This window comes from Lissotriton vulgaris, chromosome 4_1, assembly GCF_964263255.1.
Source record: "Lissotriton vulgaris chromosome 4_1, aLisVul1.2, whole genome shotgun sequence".
NCBI classification, from domain to species: Eukaryota; Metazoa; Chordata; class Amphibia; order Caudata; family Salamandridae; genus Lissotriton; species Lissotriton vulgaris.
Window position 1 is genome coordinate 2,064,789,178 of NC_141691.1, and position 20,369 is coordinate 2,064,809,546.

The following is a 20,369-nucleotide window of genomic DNA, read 5'->3' on the forward strand; positions in this document are numbered from 1 at the left end:
CTCCCATTACAAACTGCACTCCTCTCTTGTTTAATATACACATCACTCTAGAATACCCAGAATAACCTGCGTAAGAAGCTGAGCATTGGTGAGGTGCCCATTTTGCCCGCAAACCTATGCTCTTTTCTCAGGTCTAGGTGCGTTTCTTGCAAGAGGGCCAACTTGATGTGGTGCCTATCTAGGTATCCTAGCACTTGCCTTCGTTTCCTTGGGTTTTTCAACCCCCTTACATTCCAAGTCATGACTGTGAGCTCACTGCCATCCTTTATAACATCCACCATTCTCTTCTGAGCTTTCTGGAATTACAAACAAGTACCTCAGCTTCAGTGCCATACCCATTCCCAAACAACTCTCCCGTTCCCTTTCCCACCTCCTCCACCCACTCAGGCTCCCCCAACTTGCCAGGCATTCTCCCCTCCCCCCACCCAACCTGCATCCCCTCCCCTTCTCCCCAACTTCTTTAAACTGAATTCCATGGTGTATGCCCTCATACGGGGGTCACCAAGGGCTCACACCTGCCCTCTTCCCTCCTCTATTTCACCCGCCCATCGCTCCGCTCAAGAAAGTGGACAAGCTCAGTGGGATGGAGGTGAGTGACCAGGCGATACACAACAGAATGCAAACATCATTAGCGTACATCACCAAATGTGCCAGTTCATCGGCATACTGCTAGCCTAGTTATCTGAGGGTGTGAAGGAAATTGCAATGTTCCTCAGTCCGTATTAGGCATAGGCGATTGGGATCTGGCTCTTCCACGCTCCTCCGCGCTTTGGGATGCTTCTCGGCGTATCTTTTTGAGGTAATCCTCCACCTGCTGGGGGTTGCCAAAAAAATGTTGTCTACCACCGTGAGTGACCCCCAGTTTTGCTAGGTACATCATGGCGTAGGGAATATTCTGTGCCACCAGCTTTTTCTTCACCACAGGGAATCTGCGGCGGGATTCTTGCCCTGTTTGTATAAAATCTGGATAGAACGCCAACGTACCGCACTGGTTGTTTCTCCCGAGCCATTCTCAGCACCGTATCCCGGTCTCGGTAGTTCAGGAATCGAACTATGATAGGTCGCGGCGCCGCTCTAGGTGGTGGACATGCTGCAAGTGATCGGTGCACCCTCTCTATTATCATGTGTGCGGAGAAGGCATCCGAATAGATCAACTAGCAGTTTCTCCATGAAGTCCTCCATTTTACCAGAATGGGTAGATTCGGCCAGTCCAAGCACGCATACATTATTTCTTCGAGAGCGCGCCTCTAAGTGCTCGTTTTTATCCACTATTAATTTCAGGAGCTTGTCCATCTGGAGCATCTGTTCTCTGTTTGCCACTGTTCCATCTTCTAGCTCTGACACCCTGGTCGCAGTTTCTTTGATCCACTGGTCGTGCTGATTCAGTTTAGTCACCACTGAGTCCATTCTGGCATTCATGGTGTCCATTTAAGCGTCTATGGACGCAAGGCTTTGCTTCATCCCAAGCAACAGTGATTTCCAGTCCTCTTCCTGTTGTTCAGGCACGTCATTGTCCATCCTCTCCGCCGATTTGGGATTAGGTGGTTTGCGAGCATCAAACGATAATTTAGCTGCTTGGCATCGGAGCCCCCCATATTGGCTGTCCTTCTCGTGCTTGGGACTGCGTGTGCAGCTGAAGTTCGTTGTAGCCCCTCGGTTGTAGGTGCACTTCTCTTTGGGCTTTTCCACTCCGTTGGTCCGCCTCACAGGCTGGCTGGCAGGTCTCGCATTCCACTATCTTTCCTTGTGGTTTTACCGGGGCTCAAGTGCTCCCTGCCAGTTGTCACAATACACAGAACCTATGCAATCGCCCCCCCCCCCTGTCATAGTCCACTCGTTTCACTGGATCTCAGCGCATGGGCCTCTATTTGCGCGCTACCAGGCACTCCGGTATGTGCAGTCGTATTTGCGTGGACTGCTCGCTCCTTCCCTTAGAGCGCACTTCTCCCACGTCCAAGCCCCCATGTGATATATGGGAAGGCTAGCTATTCCTGCGCCGGCACGCAGCTTATCCAGTGGGCTTCTACAGTGGTGCAGTGTACTATTCTGTTATAAGATGGCGGCGTCGCTGTCTGTGGGCTTTCTGCCTCCCAGGCCCCGATGGCTATGCTCTTCCAACAGGGCAGCCCTTCGCACTGTTCAATACCCTCTCCTGTCTGAGCTCTCACTGTCCGGGCAATTAGGGCCAGCTATCTATATGCCAGGTTGTCACCTCTTACCGGGTCCTCCTCAGTGCCCCTGTGAGCAGCTCCGTTTCAAAAATGGCGGTTCCGCTGTCTACGTGCGGCCTGTCCCTAGCATCCCAGTGGCGGTTCTTGCTGGAACCCACTGCCTTGGTATATAAGCCACTTCGTTTTTCTTCCTCAGCACATGTTTGGTGGGCTGCTGGGGCGGTCAGCATGCAATGCCGCCTTCTCTCCGCGGTGCGCTGTCCCGTGTTTAATATGGCAGCTCCACATCCCCTGCAGGTCTGGAATGGCGTCGGGTATGTTGGGTTCCCGCTGCCAAAGTCTCAAACCTCAGTTATTCTGAGGGGCTAATGTGGGGGAAGCAGGCTTCTCCTCCCAGCCCAAGTCGCCTCGCTAGCCCTGCAGCACTTCTCGTGCCCGGTATCGTTGTAGGGGCCCTGCCCACTCCCGTCTGCTTTCGCCTCGCTCCGTACCTTGTAGTTTATGACTCCAGATCCCTGCACGCTTTTATTACCGCTGTTTGATGTCGCGGCGTTTCTGCGGGCAGCAGCGTTTCCCAGGTAGGCCGTTGCCTCCTCCTCTCATTCTACCGCTACAGGCCCAGGCAGCCCCGTCCTCTCCCATCACGAGCAGCTGGCTTGGCACTCCAGCCTCTCACCACTGCCGTCCACGCGCGACTTGCCAAGTGTCCGACTCCACTCTGGAGCAGGCTTGCTGTCGTCTGGTCTCACCGCTGCATGCCGGCACAATTCGTTCTCTTTCCCGGCACTTTATGGGCTGATTCTGTGAGTCAGGATGGATATGAAGTGTATATTACCGCCCGGTCTGGCGGAGCTGCTCTATTGCGCGGCCATTACGGTTGTGCGCCCGGAAGCGCCCTCCACCAGAGGGAGAATTATTAATAGAAGGGGACTGTAATGCAGCCATTAGCGGAGACTTGGATAGAAATCCAACCAAACTAAGGGAGGCCTCCAGGAAGGTGCTAGAAGAATATTCGAGGGCTATGGGCCTAATAGACGTCTGGAGAGTCCATAATCCCACATCTCTCCAATTTACCTTTCACTCTGGGGCCCATGGATGTCTGTCCAGCATAGATTATATGTTTTAAAGAGCTGGTCAGCTCTCAATGTACAGCGAAGAGGGTCATATCCCAAGGGGTATCTCCAATCACTCCCCAGTGATCGCACGCTATGGGGGTACGCCATCTTCTAAAAGACATGGAATGGTATTTACTCCATGGTACCTAAAGGTACCGATCATAAGAGAGGGTCTGATTGAGGCCACCACTAACTACTTCAAAGAAAATGAAGGATCAGTGGACTCAGCCCAAACGATGTGGGAAGCACACAAGACAGTAAACAGGGGGCAAGGAATCTCTACAATAACCTGTCGTAGTAAAGAAAAACGGAAACAACTTCTCGCAATAGAAGATGAAATTAGCAAGCTAGAGTCCAAGTTAATATTGCTAGACTCCCCGGACACCAAACACAGATTAAACAGAAAACAAATAAGGATATTGCTAAAGAAGCAGCTACAGTACAATACAGAGCAACCAAACATCGAATATATGAGGTTGGAGATAAGGCAGGCCAATTATTGGCATGGTTGAAAAAGGGAGAAAAGGCTTCCAGATGGGTGTTTGAGATTACATCATGCGAGGGGACCCCGCTTAGGGATAGACAAGAAATAGCAGAAGCATTTGCAGAATATTTCAAACAGATATATACATCATCAGGGATGTTCACTCAAACTGGGGCTCAAGAGTTGTGGCCACCCTTGATCTTCCATCCTTAAAAGCTTACAGATAGAGAAAGCTTGGAGTCTGATTTGACTGAAAAAGAAGAGATACATCAATTGGGGATCTAGAGGCCGGGAAAGCAATGGCCCGAGAGGACTACCAATCAAATTATATAAAATAAATGCATCCACAATTGCCCCGTATTTGGTGAAGAGGTATAAAAAGAGTGTAACAAGAGGTACCCTACCAGAAAGTCAGAGAATGGCCAATATTGTAGTAATACACAAAAGGGGAAAACCCCCTGAAAAATATGGCTCCTATCAACCCTTATTCCTGTTAAATCTGGAGGTTAAGATTCTGGCCAAGATTTTGGCTACTCGATTGTCCCCCCTGCTACACACATTAGTCCACCCCGATCAATCTGGCTTTAGACCAGGTAGAAATACAGCACTCAACTTGCGGCACCTCAATGGAGTACTGGGTAGGGCAGAGACTATTAGAAAAGAGGCAGTACTAATGTCACTAGATGCCAAAATGGCATTTGATATGATTGAATGGCCCTTTCTGTTTGTGACCCTGAAAAGATTTGGATTTGGGATAAAATATTTGTCATGGATAAGGCTTCTCTACTCAGAGCCCCTAGCACAAGTTACAGTGAATGGGGGAAGATCATCAGTCTTCAAATTGCTGAGAGACGCGACAGGGTTTCCCACTTTCTCCACTAATATTTGCACTGGTGTTAGAACCTTTGGCAGTCTGGATCAGAGGTGATCCACTCATCAGGGGACTTAAATGGACAGGGGAATGGGAAGACAGAATTTCCCTATATGCTGATGATATTTTGCTTTATTTAGCCAAACCATATTCCTCAATACACAAAGTACAGCACATATTTACCCATTTTTAAAAATACTCAGGGTACACTATTAATTGGGACAAGTCGCTCATATGTATTCTTTGCAGGCTGGGCATGAACCTTCCCATGGTCTGTGAAGGGTGAAGAGTGACTGAAGGGTGTTGATACTTGGAGATTTACGTCACCACAAACCCAACAGTCTTTTATGGAAAAAATGTGGTTACCCCCTACGTAGATTACAAGAAGATGTGCAACACTGAAAGACACTGCTCCTCACACTACTTGGTAAAGCCTTCCTATACAAAATGATGGCACTCTCCCGGTTTGTCTATATCTTGCAGAACACTCCATATTTTGTTCCGTCAAGGTATTTTCAAGCAATAGAATCAGAGATACACACACTTCTCTGTAATAATGGTATCCCTCATATAGCACTGACTAAATTCATGAAAAGCTGGTACATTGAAGGTATAGCCCTCCCAGCAATCCAATATTACTATTGGGCATATCAGTGGGTTGTTACGAATCATTGGGTACACTGGCCACAAGCAGAAGCAGCCTGTAGGACAAACAACAAACAACTGACCAGATTCCTCAAGGAGGACAGCATCCTAGACCCATCCGAGTCCAGATTCCGCAGCAACCACAGCACTGAAACTGCCCTCATCGCCACCACCGACGACATCAGGACCCTGCTAGAAATCGGAGAAACCGCAGCTCTCATCCTCCTGGACCTGTCAGCCGCCTTCGACACTTTTCTGCCAACGCACACTACAAACACGCCTCCAAGGATCCAAGAGAAGGCCCTGGACTGGACCACTTCCTTCCTCTTTGGCAGAACACAGAGCATCCGCCTCCCCCCTTCCGCTCCGAAGCCACAGAGGTCATCTGCGGCATACCCTAGGTCTCATCCCTCAGCCCAACGCTGTTCAACATCTACATGGCACCGCTCGCCCACGTCGCATAACTGCACAACCTCAACATCATCTCCTACGCTGATGACACCCAGCTGTTCCTCTCCCTCACCAAAGACCCCCATACTGCCAAAATCAACCTCCAAGAGGGGATGAAGGTCGTCCCCGACTGGATGAGAAGCATCCAACTGAAGCTGAACTCGGACAAGACGGAGGTCCTCATCCTCGGATCCACTCCCTCGACCTGGGACGACTCCTGGTGGCCGGCCACACTAGGAACATCTCCAAAGCCCTCCGACCACGCACACAACCTAGGGGTCATCCTCAACTCCACCCTCTCCATGATGAAGCAGGTCAATGCTGTCTCTTCCTCTGGCTTCAACACCCTCTGCATGCTCTGCAGGATCTACAAGTGGATCCCCACCAAAACAAGGACAGTCACCCAGGCCTTCGTCAGCAGCAGACTGGACTACGGAAACGCCCTTTACGACGGAGCCTCAGCCAAACTCCTGAAATGGCTCCAACGCATTCAGAACGCCTCTGCACGCCTGATCCTCCACATCCCGCACCGCAGCCACGTCACACCCCACCTGAGAGACCTGCACTGGCTCCTCGTCAACAAGAGGATTACCTTCAAGCTCCTCACCCACGCACACAAAGCGCTCCACAACTCCGGGCCAGCGTACCTCAACAGTCGACTCAGCTTCTACACTCCCACCCGCCAGCTCTGCTCTGCCGACCACGCCCTCGCTCCTGTCCCCCGCTTCCGAAGAGTGACCGCCAGCGGCAGATCATTCTCCCACCTCACCGCCAAAACATGGAACACCCTCCCCATTCGCCTCCGGCAGACCCAAGACCTTCTGACCTTCAGAAGACTACTCAAGACCTGGCTCTTCAAACAGTAGCAGCACTCCCCTCCCCTTAGCGCCTTGAGACCCTCACGGGTAAGTAGTGCGCTTTACAAATGCTTTAATAGATTGATTGATTGATAGGATGGATAGACATATTATGTCCCCAGGGAATTATTCAAGAGCAGTTTATGGTGGGAGAAAGAATGCACCAAGACACACACCAACCTCAACTACTGTCACACCATGATACACTGCATCAGCTGCACTGGGGTGTAAAAATACTATAACAAATGACACTCCACTTTTGGATTCATTGCATCTGGGGCTGCTAAGAAAACATCCTTGGTTCGATAAATGGGACCTGATTGGTCTGTCTAGTGTGGGAAATTTGTGGGCAAGAGGAAAGATCATCCATTTATTGAACTTCAAAGGGATTATGAACTAGATGAGGGGGAATCTTTTTGATACCTTCAGGTTCGCAGTGAATTACAAAAGGCAGTTCCCAACGGTACTGAGCTCCAGGCCTCCTCACCTTTAGAAGATAGACTCTTGGACGACTATTTAAAGGACAAGGCGATATCATTGACATACAGGAAGATATTGAATAACTCGCCTGATAAATTGGAGAAAATACGCTCAAAATGGGTAGACAATGTAGGGGACGTGAGAGACGAAGAGTGGCAAGAGGCGTTGGTGTCCACCCGGGAGGTGGCTATACGTTCACAATTTAAAATTAAGACAACTAAAGATTCTACCTAGAGCGTATATACTAGTACAGCTTTAGTTAAAATAGGTACATTAAGCTCACCATTGTGCCCTAGGAGCTGTGGTCAACTGGGAACATTTATACATCAATGGTGGGAATGCCCAATTTTTAAGAAATACTGGGATAAAATAACATTGAGAATGCTGACATTGTGTGAGAAGGAGGTAAGGGTCTCACCCCAATGGTGCCTCCTTAATGTCTGGGACAAAACAGAACTTACTGCGAAATAAATAACCTGGGTTTCCCTGGGATGTATAGTTGATAGGCGCAAGATTGCAAGAACATGAAGAGGAATAACCGGAGATAGATTCCGAGACTGGCAGGCAGATATGGATTGGTGTATGCAGGCGGAAAGAGTGGTTTATAAAGGAAGAGGATGTCAACAAAAATGGTCCAAGATTTGGGGGAATGGAATGAAAGCAGGGGGATGATATGTATGCCGATCGAGGGCCCTTCCTTCCAAGGGGAATAATGGAGTGTGAAGACACTTGCAATGCGGCTGAGAAGTAGAGTGATGCTACAATTGATGTCTGTTCTATGTTGTGGCATATTCCAAACAGTAAAAATGCATTGCATCAAATTGACGTTAAATGTATTCGTTCTGCAATTACTTTTCAATAAAAAGAATTTTTAAAAAACAACTCCGCCCAGGAGTTCCAGGTGACCAAAGTCACTTGGAGGTCAAAGCTTGAGTTTATTGCAAGGATGAAGTTTCTTTGTAGGCATAGCATGCAGTTGAGACTTCACCTGGTTAAAGTGTACTGGAGTTTGTGGTCTGGTCTTGGTCGGCACCAGCAGCGGTCAGGCTACCAGTTGGGTGCGGGCAGTCCGTCACTGAAGAGGTGGGCGTGCCACTGATGATGCTTCATGCCATCAAGGTCACTGGCAGGAGGGTACAGGCTCACCAGAGTGGGGCTGTTTACAGTGTCAACTGAAAGGTAAAGGATGCCTTGAAGGGAATTTGTTTCAAATGAGAATTCAGATTATTTAAGATTAATTATAAGGACAAATTAATGGTCCCAAGGTTGAAAATTCAATCATAGATTAATTTCTAAAAATGTAAGCAATTTATCAAAAACCAAACAAAAAATGAAAAACAAAACAAGACTAAACGGGTGTATATGAAAAATATTGAATTTATCATCAAATAGAAAAGGCAAAAGTTTATCAGTATAAATATAAGAACAGGACTACAGGAATATCAGCAATACATTAGTATATAACACTGTAGATCCTAATGACACCTTTCATTTTTAATCAAAGTTGTAAATAAATTATTACTAGGAAAAGGCGATGGTTGACGTTTCGGTCTCTTATGTATCCATCTGCGAGACCATCCTCAGGACTGTGTTATTTATATTTGTAATGCCCTATGATAACATGAAACAAAAAGATATATTTACAATTACCAATATGTCAAAAAATCTCCAAAAGATATCAGTTCAAACAATAACAATAGTCATCTTCAATCATTTTCAAAATGAATCCATATAATACATATCATTTTGAATTGTATCAATATATCACATTCCTATCATTTAAAACAAAAATAGAACAATATCTAGGTGGAAAAGGAGCTTAATTTCAAATCCTGATGTCACAACTTCACCTAGGTGCATCTTGGTATTAAAAAAACAATAATGATGATTGATATACTTTAGACAATCTAATGTTTAGTTGAAGAAATGATCGTATTTAATAGTTCTATGGTTCATAGTTCATCCAATTTAAAGAACTGTTCAAAAACCAGCAGAGTAAAAGAATAATATATATATATATATATATATATATATATATATATATATATATATATATATATATATATATATATATATATATATATATATATGTAGAGCTCCAACTGGTCAATGAAAAAATTACATTCAATCTGAGACTGTATAAACAACTATTGGTTTAATGTGAAAAGCAAGCACATCCTGAATGGGAGAGATATAAACATATTTTATAGCTCAAACGTTTTCTATATGGCACATGATATCCATCTGAGGATATGAGACATACCTCAAAAGGCCAAACAATATGAGTTTCCTTGAGACGACTGAAGTATTTAAAGGCGTTTCGATCTCCATTTTTTTTTAATGTAATGGAGTTGCGTTCTAAAGATAAAAAGATTGGGTTGGACATAGAGTCTAAATTAGGTGGCTATAGTTCAACAAGGCAGCATGAAAGTTAAATACCTAAATGTTGTCTCAGTCCCAACGCAGTCTTTAACGAAGTGCGTAGCCAAAATAGATCGGAAGATAGACAGGCGTCAAGGCGACAGGTCGATATAGTTAATTGTGTGGTAAGGTGCTTCACAAGCTTCTCATATAGTTTATCGCACAATTGTGGTCTGAAAAGACATATATTTAACCTTAATTAGATCAATAGATATATTTTTAAATAATATTAAAAAACATTCAGGGAGAAATTCAATTATGACCATTTACCTTGATTTGAGGTAAAAAGTCGTGATATAGACACGGGGCACTTGAATGCCGGTCCGTTGCAAGTCTGCAAAGACAGGTGTGCAACAATATTGTAATAAATGACGGGTCTAAGTTATTCAAAAGCGGTTAACAAGCCGCTAATACGTGTCTCATAGTTGGTTACCTTAGTAAATGGCAGAGAGTTGTGGCAGCATAACCGGACTCCCGTCAATGTCGAGATCAAGACGGAAGCGAAATTCATCCGTTTTTTAAATGCAAGTTTGGAGCGCAAGGGGACTAAGAGTTCGCCAGCAAGCGCCATCTTAGAATGGTGAATGCTAAACAGAGTTAAATGCGCAACGCAAAACAAATATTTGGGCGCCATCTTAAAGAAGTAATACAACTTTAGATTGGCACAATATTAAATGGATAACTTCTAAGCAAAAGTTATGCCGTTAAACAATGAAATCTTGAGAAAATGTGAACAAACTGTCCACTTATCCATCTAATAAATCGACATTCTATCTATGTTGTGTTAAAAATTATTAAAATGTCTGTTTTAAACACAATCAATTATATATTACAAATTACAACACGCCCCATGTTGGGAAATATAATTTCTCCTATGCGATATAGTGAAGGCATGTGGAAATATCATTTTCTAATAGATAAAGCATATTGTCGGTGACTTCTGTGCTAAGTGAAAGATTTGTTCAATAGTTCACATATGCACAGGAGACCTTCATATAGTTATATTAAAGGTACCCTATAGATGAAGTGAGCATCTATTTCTATCTGACTATCATGTGGCTGTTAGATATGTTCACACTGTTGCTTAAAGGTAATAATGACATAAGATGCAATGGTAACATTTGATGGACTGTGGCTAAGAAACAACCAGTTATTATATATTTGACATTAAATAGTCAAAAGCCATCGTTCCTGTGTTCCTTAGCTTATGAACTAAGTAGAAAACAGTTAGTCAACACAAATCATACACTTTCTATGATAGATGCCATGGCATTCGAAATGTTCAGACTGAACACCGTACATTCAGATAAAAATCTATGAATTATTCGTGAAGAAACATCATTTTCATATTGCTTCTATGGACTAGTCAATCAACACAGATCATAAAATTAGCTAGTCAATAAAAAAATCATACACTTAATCTGATAAATATCATGACATTTTAGGATGTTAAGGATGAACACAATGACATCAGACAACTGTTCATCAGAGAACTTTATATAGATGGATCATCAAGATAAGCATGCAAGGGCGTGCCATTCAGTAGCTGAGTTTAATCCCCGATTAACAGTATCAGCAGAGCAGATTAGTTTATCTTCTCGTAAGGATAAGATTCTATCTACATTATTCTGTCTTTTACCGGGTTTGATAACTTCAAGTACCCACCAGAGCATGTCAGTCTCTTTGTGGCCTAAATCGTGACTATGGTCTACTAAAGGGGCATTCTCCTTTTTACACCTAATACGCGACTGATGTTGCAGAATGTGTTTTTTAATTGGTTAAATTGTTTTACCAATATAATGGAGTTTGCAGGGACATTGTACACAATATACCACGTTAGTGGTGTTAAAATTAGAAAATGATTTATTTGTAAAGTTGACATCATTAATTTTGCAAGCTTTAACAGTTGTGGTGGTCGCACAGGCAGTGCACATATTACATTTATGATGACCAATCAGTGGCACTAATTGTCTCATATTATTCACTGTGTCTTTAGATGTTGTATCTTCATAGGCGTGTATGAGTCTGTCCTGAAGATTAGTGCCTCTCTTAAATTTAAACATTGGCTTTTGTACTAGTTCCAGGATAGATTTCAAAAGATTCCAGTGCCTTGAGATGATTTTTTTGATGGCATTGGAATGTGTGCCAAATGTAGATACAAAGACTGTGTTTGATCTATCTTGGTGTTCTTTAACTGTTAATATGGCTTGGCGGTTGTTATACCACGCCCTTTTCATTGATCTTTTAAGTAGTTTAGACGGGTAGCCTCGGGCATGTAACTTGTCTTTGAGCTTTCTTGCCTCACAGAAATAGTCTTCTTTAAATGTACAATTCCTGCGTAGACACAAGAATTGGCCGAACGGTAGCCCGTCTTTCAAAGCTTGCGGATGATGACTATCATAGCCTAAAAGGGTATTTCTGGCCGTGGGTTTCGTGAATAAGGTCGTATATAGATGATTGTCAACATCTATTTTGATAATTATGTCCAAAAAAGGCATCTCATTTGTGTCATGTTCAATAGTGAACTGTAAGGGGAGAAGTGTGGCTTAATGGTTAGAGCGGCAGACCCTGATGCAGAGGTCTGCCCCAGGACCAGGGTTCAATTCCCCGCCTCCGCGGGTCTTGGGCTCAAAATTCCACGGACCTGATAATTCTCGCCTCGTGCCTATTCCAATCATGGAGTCCAACTCTGGGCAATAGCTTGCTTAATCTCCACAACGGCCCCCACAGCGCTAAGGATGCCTGGCCTCTACCTTGGGGGTGCCCAGGAGTGGACGCCTCACAGGGAAAGCCAGGATGGGTTCCACAGTGGTATTCGTACAGGCGCCTTGAGACCCTTGCGGGTGAGTAGTGCGCTATACAAGTATCAATTTACAATTTACATTTAAGTTGGGGTTCCTTGAATTCAACCATGTGTGAAAATGCAATAGTTGCTGGGTGGTACCATGCCACACCATAAAGACATCGTCTATATACCGAAGCCATTTTCGAATATTATTGGAAAATGGATTAGATACATGCCACTAATGGTCATTTTCAAAACATGAAACATAAATATTGGCAATGTCTGGAGCAAAAATTGCACCCATAGCAACTCCCTTAAGTTGCTAGTAGAATGTGTTCTGAAATAAAAAGACGTTTTCATAAAGAGATATCCTAACACATTCTGTAATGATGCGGTCTGGGTCACATTTCTAAGAGATTGGTGAGAATGCTCAACACTTCTGTTTGTGGAATATTAGCGTATAAGCTTTCTATATCCATAGAAACTAAAAGGTCATTTTGGGGATCAAAGTCAAAGTTTTCTACAGCGTTGATAACAGACATGGTGTCCCTTATACAAGAAGTCTAGTTTATCGCAAAAGGTCTGATAAAATAATCTGAGTATTGAGCTAGGGGTTTTAGCATTGAATTACAGCCCAAAACTATGGGTCGGCCGGGCGGATTAACAGGATCTTTATGCACCTTTGGTAGCATATAAATTGCAGGCACCGTGGGTGTTTTGTTAATTAGAAAAGCAGCTTCCTTTTCATTTAGCCAACCACCTTCAAGACCTGATTTGCTTAAGGCTTCAATCTCTTGTGATAGTCTTTTGGTTGGATTACATGTCAATTTCTTATAGTGAGACGGTACTGCTAGTTGTCGTAACATTTTTTCATCATAGTTGAATTTTTTACAGTGTCAGTCACACTGCTGGGAGGATCCCTCAAGTTGATGGAGGCGTGTAGATGTCAGAGTTCTCTTACAGCAGTGAGTCGCGTCAATCCGAAGTGCGGGTCCTCAACAACTGTGTTTCTTCACTGGGGGACTACAGACTCAAGCCCAAATGGAGGTTATTGGCAATTGATGGAGGCTGGAGGGGCTCCAGGGTTTCTTGGAGGCCCCTTCAGGTTTTGGGAAAGACAGCAAGCTGCATTTATCGAGTCCTTTCTGCAGGTGGCAGGGTTTTTGATGGTTTCTTCTGCAGCAGGGCTCAGTTCCTGGTTCACGAGCATTCGTCTTCCGTCATCTTCTTTACTTTCATCACACCTGAAGTCAGGTTCTCGGGCAGTGACCTGCATACTGAATTTAAGGGTATTTTAGGTTATGTTCAACCCACATGGAGGGGGTGGGAATACCCTGACTCCTAAAAGGCTAATATTCATATACTCAAGTTGGAAGATAGTGAAAAGTGGGGTTTACTTCATCTGTCCCATCTGAGGGGTGGTACAGGGCGATGGTAGACACACCTCCTGCTTTACTAAATTTTCTGGCCAGTGCATCTGCCAAAAGGGGAGCAGGACTGGGAGTCTCCATCTGCTTCTAACAGCCGAGCTATAGGGCCAGGGTTCAAAGGTGGCAAGGCCTTATTTCTGCTGACAATTAAAGTCAATGGGGTAACCCAGTGTCCCTCTGAAAAAAAAATATTGAAGTTATAGTCAACAAAATGGTTTCATCGGGTGGCAGCTAATTCCTTTAAACATGCAATAGTCACAAAAACAACAAACACACAATAACGATATTTAGATAAGTATGTATATATATTTTTTGTTTTTATCTTTTTTCTGTATCAAATTATTTTAGTAGAAAAATAGGCTGTCATACAATATAAGAATTGTTGGTTCAAAAGTTACTGTTGTGACATGAGGTGATAGAAGTGAAAAAATTGGTAACAAGAAACAGAACACACTGATACATCAATAACACAAATTAGTGACCAATATATTTAAATCTTTGACCTCATTCATAGATGCGCTGATAAGACGCCTTTAATTGCACTTATCTAGTATTGGAGGATTTCATAAATTTTCCACGACTCGTGAGTCTATGCATGACCCTGCATTTTTATTGTCATTTTGATTTAAGAAAACACACACATCTAAACAATTTGTTTTCTTTTATTAGGCTGTCACATTCCCTTCTGTCCTGAAGAAGACTCTTCGTGATGTCCTTATAATACAGACATTTTTGGTTGAAACCTCAACGTATTGTTCTCTCATGTCCAAAATCAATGTAACCATAAGAAGTTGATTGGTCAGGTTACTACTGGAATTATACACATGGACAGAGATTTAAATATACTGGTCACTAATTTGTGTTATTTATGCCTCAGTTTTTTTAGTTTCTTGTTTCCAGTTTTTTCACTTCTATCACCTAATGTCACAACAGTCACTTTTGAACCTCTAATGCTTGTATTGTACTACAGCCTGTTTTTCTGCAAAAATAATTTGATATAGAAAAAGATAAAAACAAAAAATAAATATAATCATACTTATCTAAAAATCGTTATTGGGTGTTTGGTGTTCTTATTTCTGCTGAGGCAGGGGGCTCAGAGGAGAACTGAGGCTGCATGGGGCTCAGAGTAACACTGGAGCAGGAGAAGCCACGGAGAACATTGAGACTGCAGGGAGGTCAGAGGAGAACGAGGGCAGTAGGGGGTACACAGAAGCACCAAGGCCACAGGGAACTCGGAGAAGAACTGGAGCGGTATGGCTTAAGGGAGAAGTGAGGCTTCAGGAGCTCAGAGGAGCACTGAGGCTGGGGGTACAAAGGAACACCGAGGCTGGGGGTGGAGTATAAAGGAGCAGTGAGGCTGAAGGGGGCTCAGAGGAGAACTGAGGCTGCAGGGGGCTCAGAGGAGCAGTGAGGCTCCAGGGGGCTCAGAGGAGCACTGAAGCTGCAGGGGGCTGAGATGAGCACTGAGGCTGCAGAGGAGTGAATTACTGACAAAATATCGACTACAACAATATAGAGGTAAAATAATATATTGACAAAAATATTGAAGTCAAGAATATCGACAGCCTATCTACATCATGGTAAGTACAGAAATATTGTGAACAAATTATCAATGTCAAACATATTGTTGTAAAAAATATTGTTTTTTTAAATGTTAAAAAAATAATGTTAAATAAAGTACATACATATAATTAAAAGAAACAGTTAAACATATTAAAAATTTTTTAAAAATAATAACTCATGCATATAATGTTAAAATAAATTAAACATCTAAAATATAATATATATATTTACTTATTAATATTCCAAAATAAATATTTTAATAACATAACTTTTTTAAAACATTTTATAAATTATGAATACATATATTCACAAACAAAAATAATATAAATAAAAATATAAAAAATATATATAACAAATTAAAAAACTACAATATGTTTAATGTTTTTAAAATAAATTATACACAACATTAACTAAAACAATACAGAAAAATATTGTAGAGCATAGGGGTGAAAATTACTAATCCCACTCCAGAGAGTGCAACAATAGGGAAAGTTTTGGATACCGAAAGGGTTAAAATTACTATTCCCACTCCAGGGAGTGCAACAGAAAGGACAGTGTTGGATAGCATAGGGGTTACAATTGCAATTCCAACTCCAGAAAGGGCAACAGTAGAGAAAGTGTTGGATAGAGTAGGGTTAAAAATTACTATTCCAACTCCAGAGAGTCCAACAGTAGGGAAAGTGTTGGATAGCGTAGGGGTTAAAATTGCAAATCCAACTCCAGAAAGGGCAACAGTAGAGAAAGTGTTGGATAGAGTAGGGTTAAAAATTACTATTCCAACTCCAGAGAGTGCAACAGTAGGGAAAGTGTTGGATAGCGTAGGGGTAACAATTACTATTCCCACTTCAGAGAGTGCTACAGAAGGGAAAGTGTTGGATAGCGAAAGGGTTCAAATTACTATTCCCACTCCAGTGAGTGCAACAGTAGGGAACGTGTTGGATAGAGTAAGGGTAAAAATTACTATTCTAACGCCAGAGAGTGCAACAGTAGGGAAAGTGTTGGATAGCGTAGGGGTAAAAATTACTATTCCCACTCCAAAGAGTGCAAAAGTAGGGCAAGTGTTGGATAGCATAGGGGTTATAATTGCTATTACAACTCCAGAGAGGGCAGCAATAGGGAAAGTGTTGGATAGCATAGGGGTAAAAATTATTATTCCCACTCCACAGAGTGCAACAGCAGGGAAAGTGTAAGGGTTAAAAATAACATACTTATCAATTAAATATTTTTATTGAATAAATAATGATTTATTAATAAATTAACAATAAAGTATGTATAAATACCAATAAAGTAAAATTAATAATTACTTTAGTAATATTAAATACCTTCCTACCTTATTCCCTAATAAACACACAACCCACTCCGCATAAAATTGAACACAATATAATTATCAATTAATCAATTATTAAAAATTAATTGCCAATTAATAATTAACAATACATTATCAATACCAATACATAATAGTTAAATTACCCATTATTAATTAATAAACAATAAAGTGATCATCAACACCCATAAATATTAATAATTACTAGATTATAATACATTACTTCCCACCCTATTTCCCTATAAACCCAGAACCCGCTCCTAAACTAAATTAACACAATTAATATATTAATAAAAAGTAATCACCAATTAATAATTAAACAAAAAAGTAATTGTCAATACCCCCAAAAAAATTCTTCATTTATTATAATTAGGCTGTCCTGTTTTCAGTTTCTATTTTTGGTAAATTCTGGTGGGGTTTTTTCAGTGTTTTCAATATCTTAAAAAACAGTTGTTATCAGTGGTTACACATTTTCATGCCACTAAAAACAACAGAAAAAGTTTTTTTCCGGTGTTTATGGAATGTTTTGCTTTTATCGTTGCTTGCTTTCTGCACTGAAAGAACATGGTATATAGAGTGTGTACATATAGTGTATATGAGGTCCAAAGAGATTTTTGCAAATCTTATTGTAGCACACCATGCAATACTTCTTCAGTGAGTCTTTGGTCATGTGCGCTCGCGCTCTCCTTCCCATGTAAACATCTGTGAAAAGGCCCTCTCAGCATTCATAGCCTCTTGGGCTGAGAACAGTCAGCTAAGGGACACAGTTGGGATGACTCTTTCTTTGATGCCGCATAAAGCACAAAATGATAAATATTTGCGTTTTATTTCCTGGGCATAAGAAAACTGTGCACCAGATTGGACTAAAAAGTCAACAGCATCCCTCATTAACTCTGAAGATTGTAAAGATGCTTTCAGCATACCATCTAACAAGTGGCAAGGATCTCCTACAGGGAATCACTTCAGCTCGTTATCAATTTTGACAGGTCATCACACAATTTTTTTTATATACGTAGCTGAATCACTGCAAATACAAACAATATCACTCCAATCTTTGTTGAACTTGGAAAGAACCTTTTTTGCAGAGCATAACAAGTGACACAGCATTCCATGTTTTCCAAAAGTCTTGTGTCACGTTTTTACCACTATCCCAGATGCTTGGTGATCTATATATACTTGTCACTATACCTTGCATTTAATGTTTAAAGCCTGAGGTGTTGGCAATTCACCTACTATCAATACTGACCCACCAGAAACCATGGTCTGATGTATTAAGGGTTTTTACCCATTCTCTGTGAGTAAACGTGATGACACATATTAGGAAAGATTATTATGAAACTAGCCATTTTACCTATCAATGAAAGAATCAAATGCAGCCAAAATATCAAATATGAGTTTGATATGTCCTGATTCTCTACAGTTTATAAAATAATTTAACTAGACCTAAAACATGAAACTAAACCCTGCATATTTAGACCAAAGGCCATAAAACTGAAAAAAGTAAAAGGAAGAACCAATATTTTAGTGACATCCCTAAAGAACAAAACTCAAGCAGAATAATGTTAGCCAGTCTTTCTTACTGCTAGCTTGTATAACAAAGTTACATTTTATTGACCCCTTCAGTAATAACAAATTTACTCTTTCACTTTCTTTTTCCTTTCTTTGAATGGCATTTAGTTTGGGGTTGTGCAGGTGTTTTTTCAGTGTTTATATGTTTTCACCGGTGAGGGGTATTTTTCTTTCAGTGGGGTTTTATCAGTTATTATAGGTTTAAACCTAAAACCCCACAGCCTAATTATAATTAATTTACTTTCCACTCTATTCCCATATAAACCAACAATTCGATCCTATAAAAAATGAATACAATATAATTATCAGATATTAAAAATTAACTACCAATTAATAATTAATTAACAATAAATTATCAATACCAATAAATAAAAATGAATTATTTCTTAATTACAATTACATTACTTCCCACCCTATTCCACTATAAACCCACAACCAGCTACAGAACTAAAATGCACAATTGTATTAAAAATAATTGATAATTTCTAAAATGTATGAATTCATTTACTATAATTAAATGACTTCCCACCCTATTCCCCTATAAACCCACAACACGCTACAGTTCTAAAACGCAAAATTTACTAACTTCTTAACAATTAATACATATATTTAAAAAAAAATCAAAACATAACAAAACATGTGGAACACATACATATAAAATACATACTAAAATACATAACACTAACATAAAAATCGATAATATTAACATCAATATTTTTGCTATTGATATTACTAACTTCGATATTAACAAAAACTATATTTTTTACCTTCAGGTCGATATTCTGGTCACCGATATTCTTTTTTTTTTCCGGTTACAAAAAATGTATTTAAAAAAAAAAACTAAACAAACCAAAAATAAAGTGGGGTTTTCAAACTGTCCAGATGAGTCCGCAGCACATCAGGAATGCAGGTTCAATGGGGGTGGGGGGGAAGACATAGACAGACAATTTATTGTTGCACTCATACTCTCTCCAGTGCTTCCAACATGATAATGCTGTTTCCTCGGGTTACCACCATTCCGATGGTGTTCTGCTGGCCTCCAGGTGCCATCTCTATAGTTTTGTCAATCACAAGATTCATGAAGGGGTCAAAGCTTTGCAATATGCCCTGGACATGGCGACCATCGTTTAACTTTAATGACAGCTTCTTGTCCATGAACTTTTTGAGCTCAGGTGGGTGTGCTTTGCTCATGTTGGCGCCTGTTCTCCAGAGAAGCCAAGAGAAAGACCGAATCCACCAAAGCACACAAGTCATCAATATTCTTGATGTCGATATTCTGTTCTTACAATATTTAAAACTCGATATTAATGTAGGTCAAAATAATATTGTGATATTATGTCTGTGCACCTAGAGGAGCACTGGGTGTGCAGGGGGCTCAAGGGAGCCCTGAGGCTGCAGGAGATCTGAGGGGCACTGACGCTCCAGGAATCTCACAGGAAGTCTGAGGCTGCAGGGAGCTCAGAGGAGCAGTGTGGCTCAAGGAGCCCAGAGGAACACAAACTGCAGGAAGCCCAGAGGAGCACTGTGGCTACAGGGAGCTCAGAGGAGCACTGAGGTTGCAGGGAGATCAGATGAGCACTGAGGCTGCAGGTCATTTAGAGGAGAACGGAGTATGCAGGTGGATAAGATTAGCACTCAGGCTGCAGGGCAATCAGATGAGTACTGAGACTGCAGGGGCGCAGAGGAGCACTGAGGCTGCAGGTGCGCAGAAGAGCACTGGCACTGCAGGGGACTCAGAGGAGCACAGGATGCAGAGGGCTCAGAGGAGCACTGAGGTTGCAGGGAGATCAGAGGAACACTGAGGTTGCAGGGAGATCAGAGGAGCACTGAGGCTGCAGGGGCGCAGAGGAGCACTGAGGCGGCAGGTGCGCAGAAGAGCACTGAGGCTGCAGGGAGCTCAGAGGAGCACTGAGGCTGCAGGTGCGCAGAAGAGCACTGACGCTGCAGGGGACTCAGAGGAGCACAGGATGCAGGGGGCTCGGAGGAGCACTGAGGATGCAGAAGGCTCAGAGGAGCACTGAGGTTGCAGGGAGATCAGAGGAGCACTGAGGCTGCATGGGACTCAGAGGTGCACAGGCTGCAGGGAGCTCAGAGGAGCACTGAGGCTGCAGGGGGCTCAGATGAGCACTGAGTCTGCAGGGGACTCAGAGGAGCACTGAGGCTGCAGGGGACTCAGAGGAGCATAGACTGCAGGGGGCTCAGAG

At 42.2% G+C, this 20,369-nt stretch overlaps 1 pseudogene; it reads right to left on the reverse strand.

Annotated features, from left to right (window-relative positions):
* Window positions 1-19,125: 19,125 nt before the first annotated feature.
* On the reverse strand, window positions 19,126-19,392 carry LOC147724989 (small nuclear ribonucleoprotein G pseudogene; annotated as a pseudogene).
* Window positions 19,393-20,369: the final 977 nt, after the last annotated feature.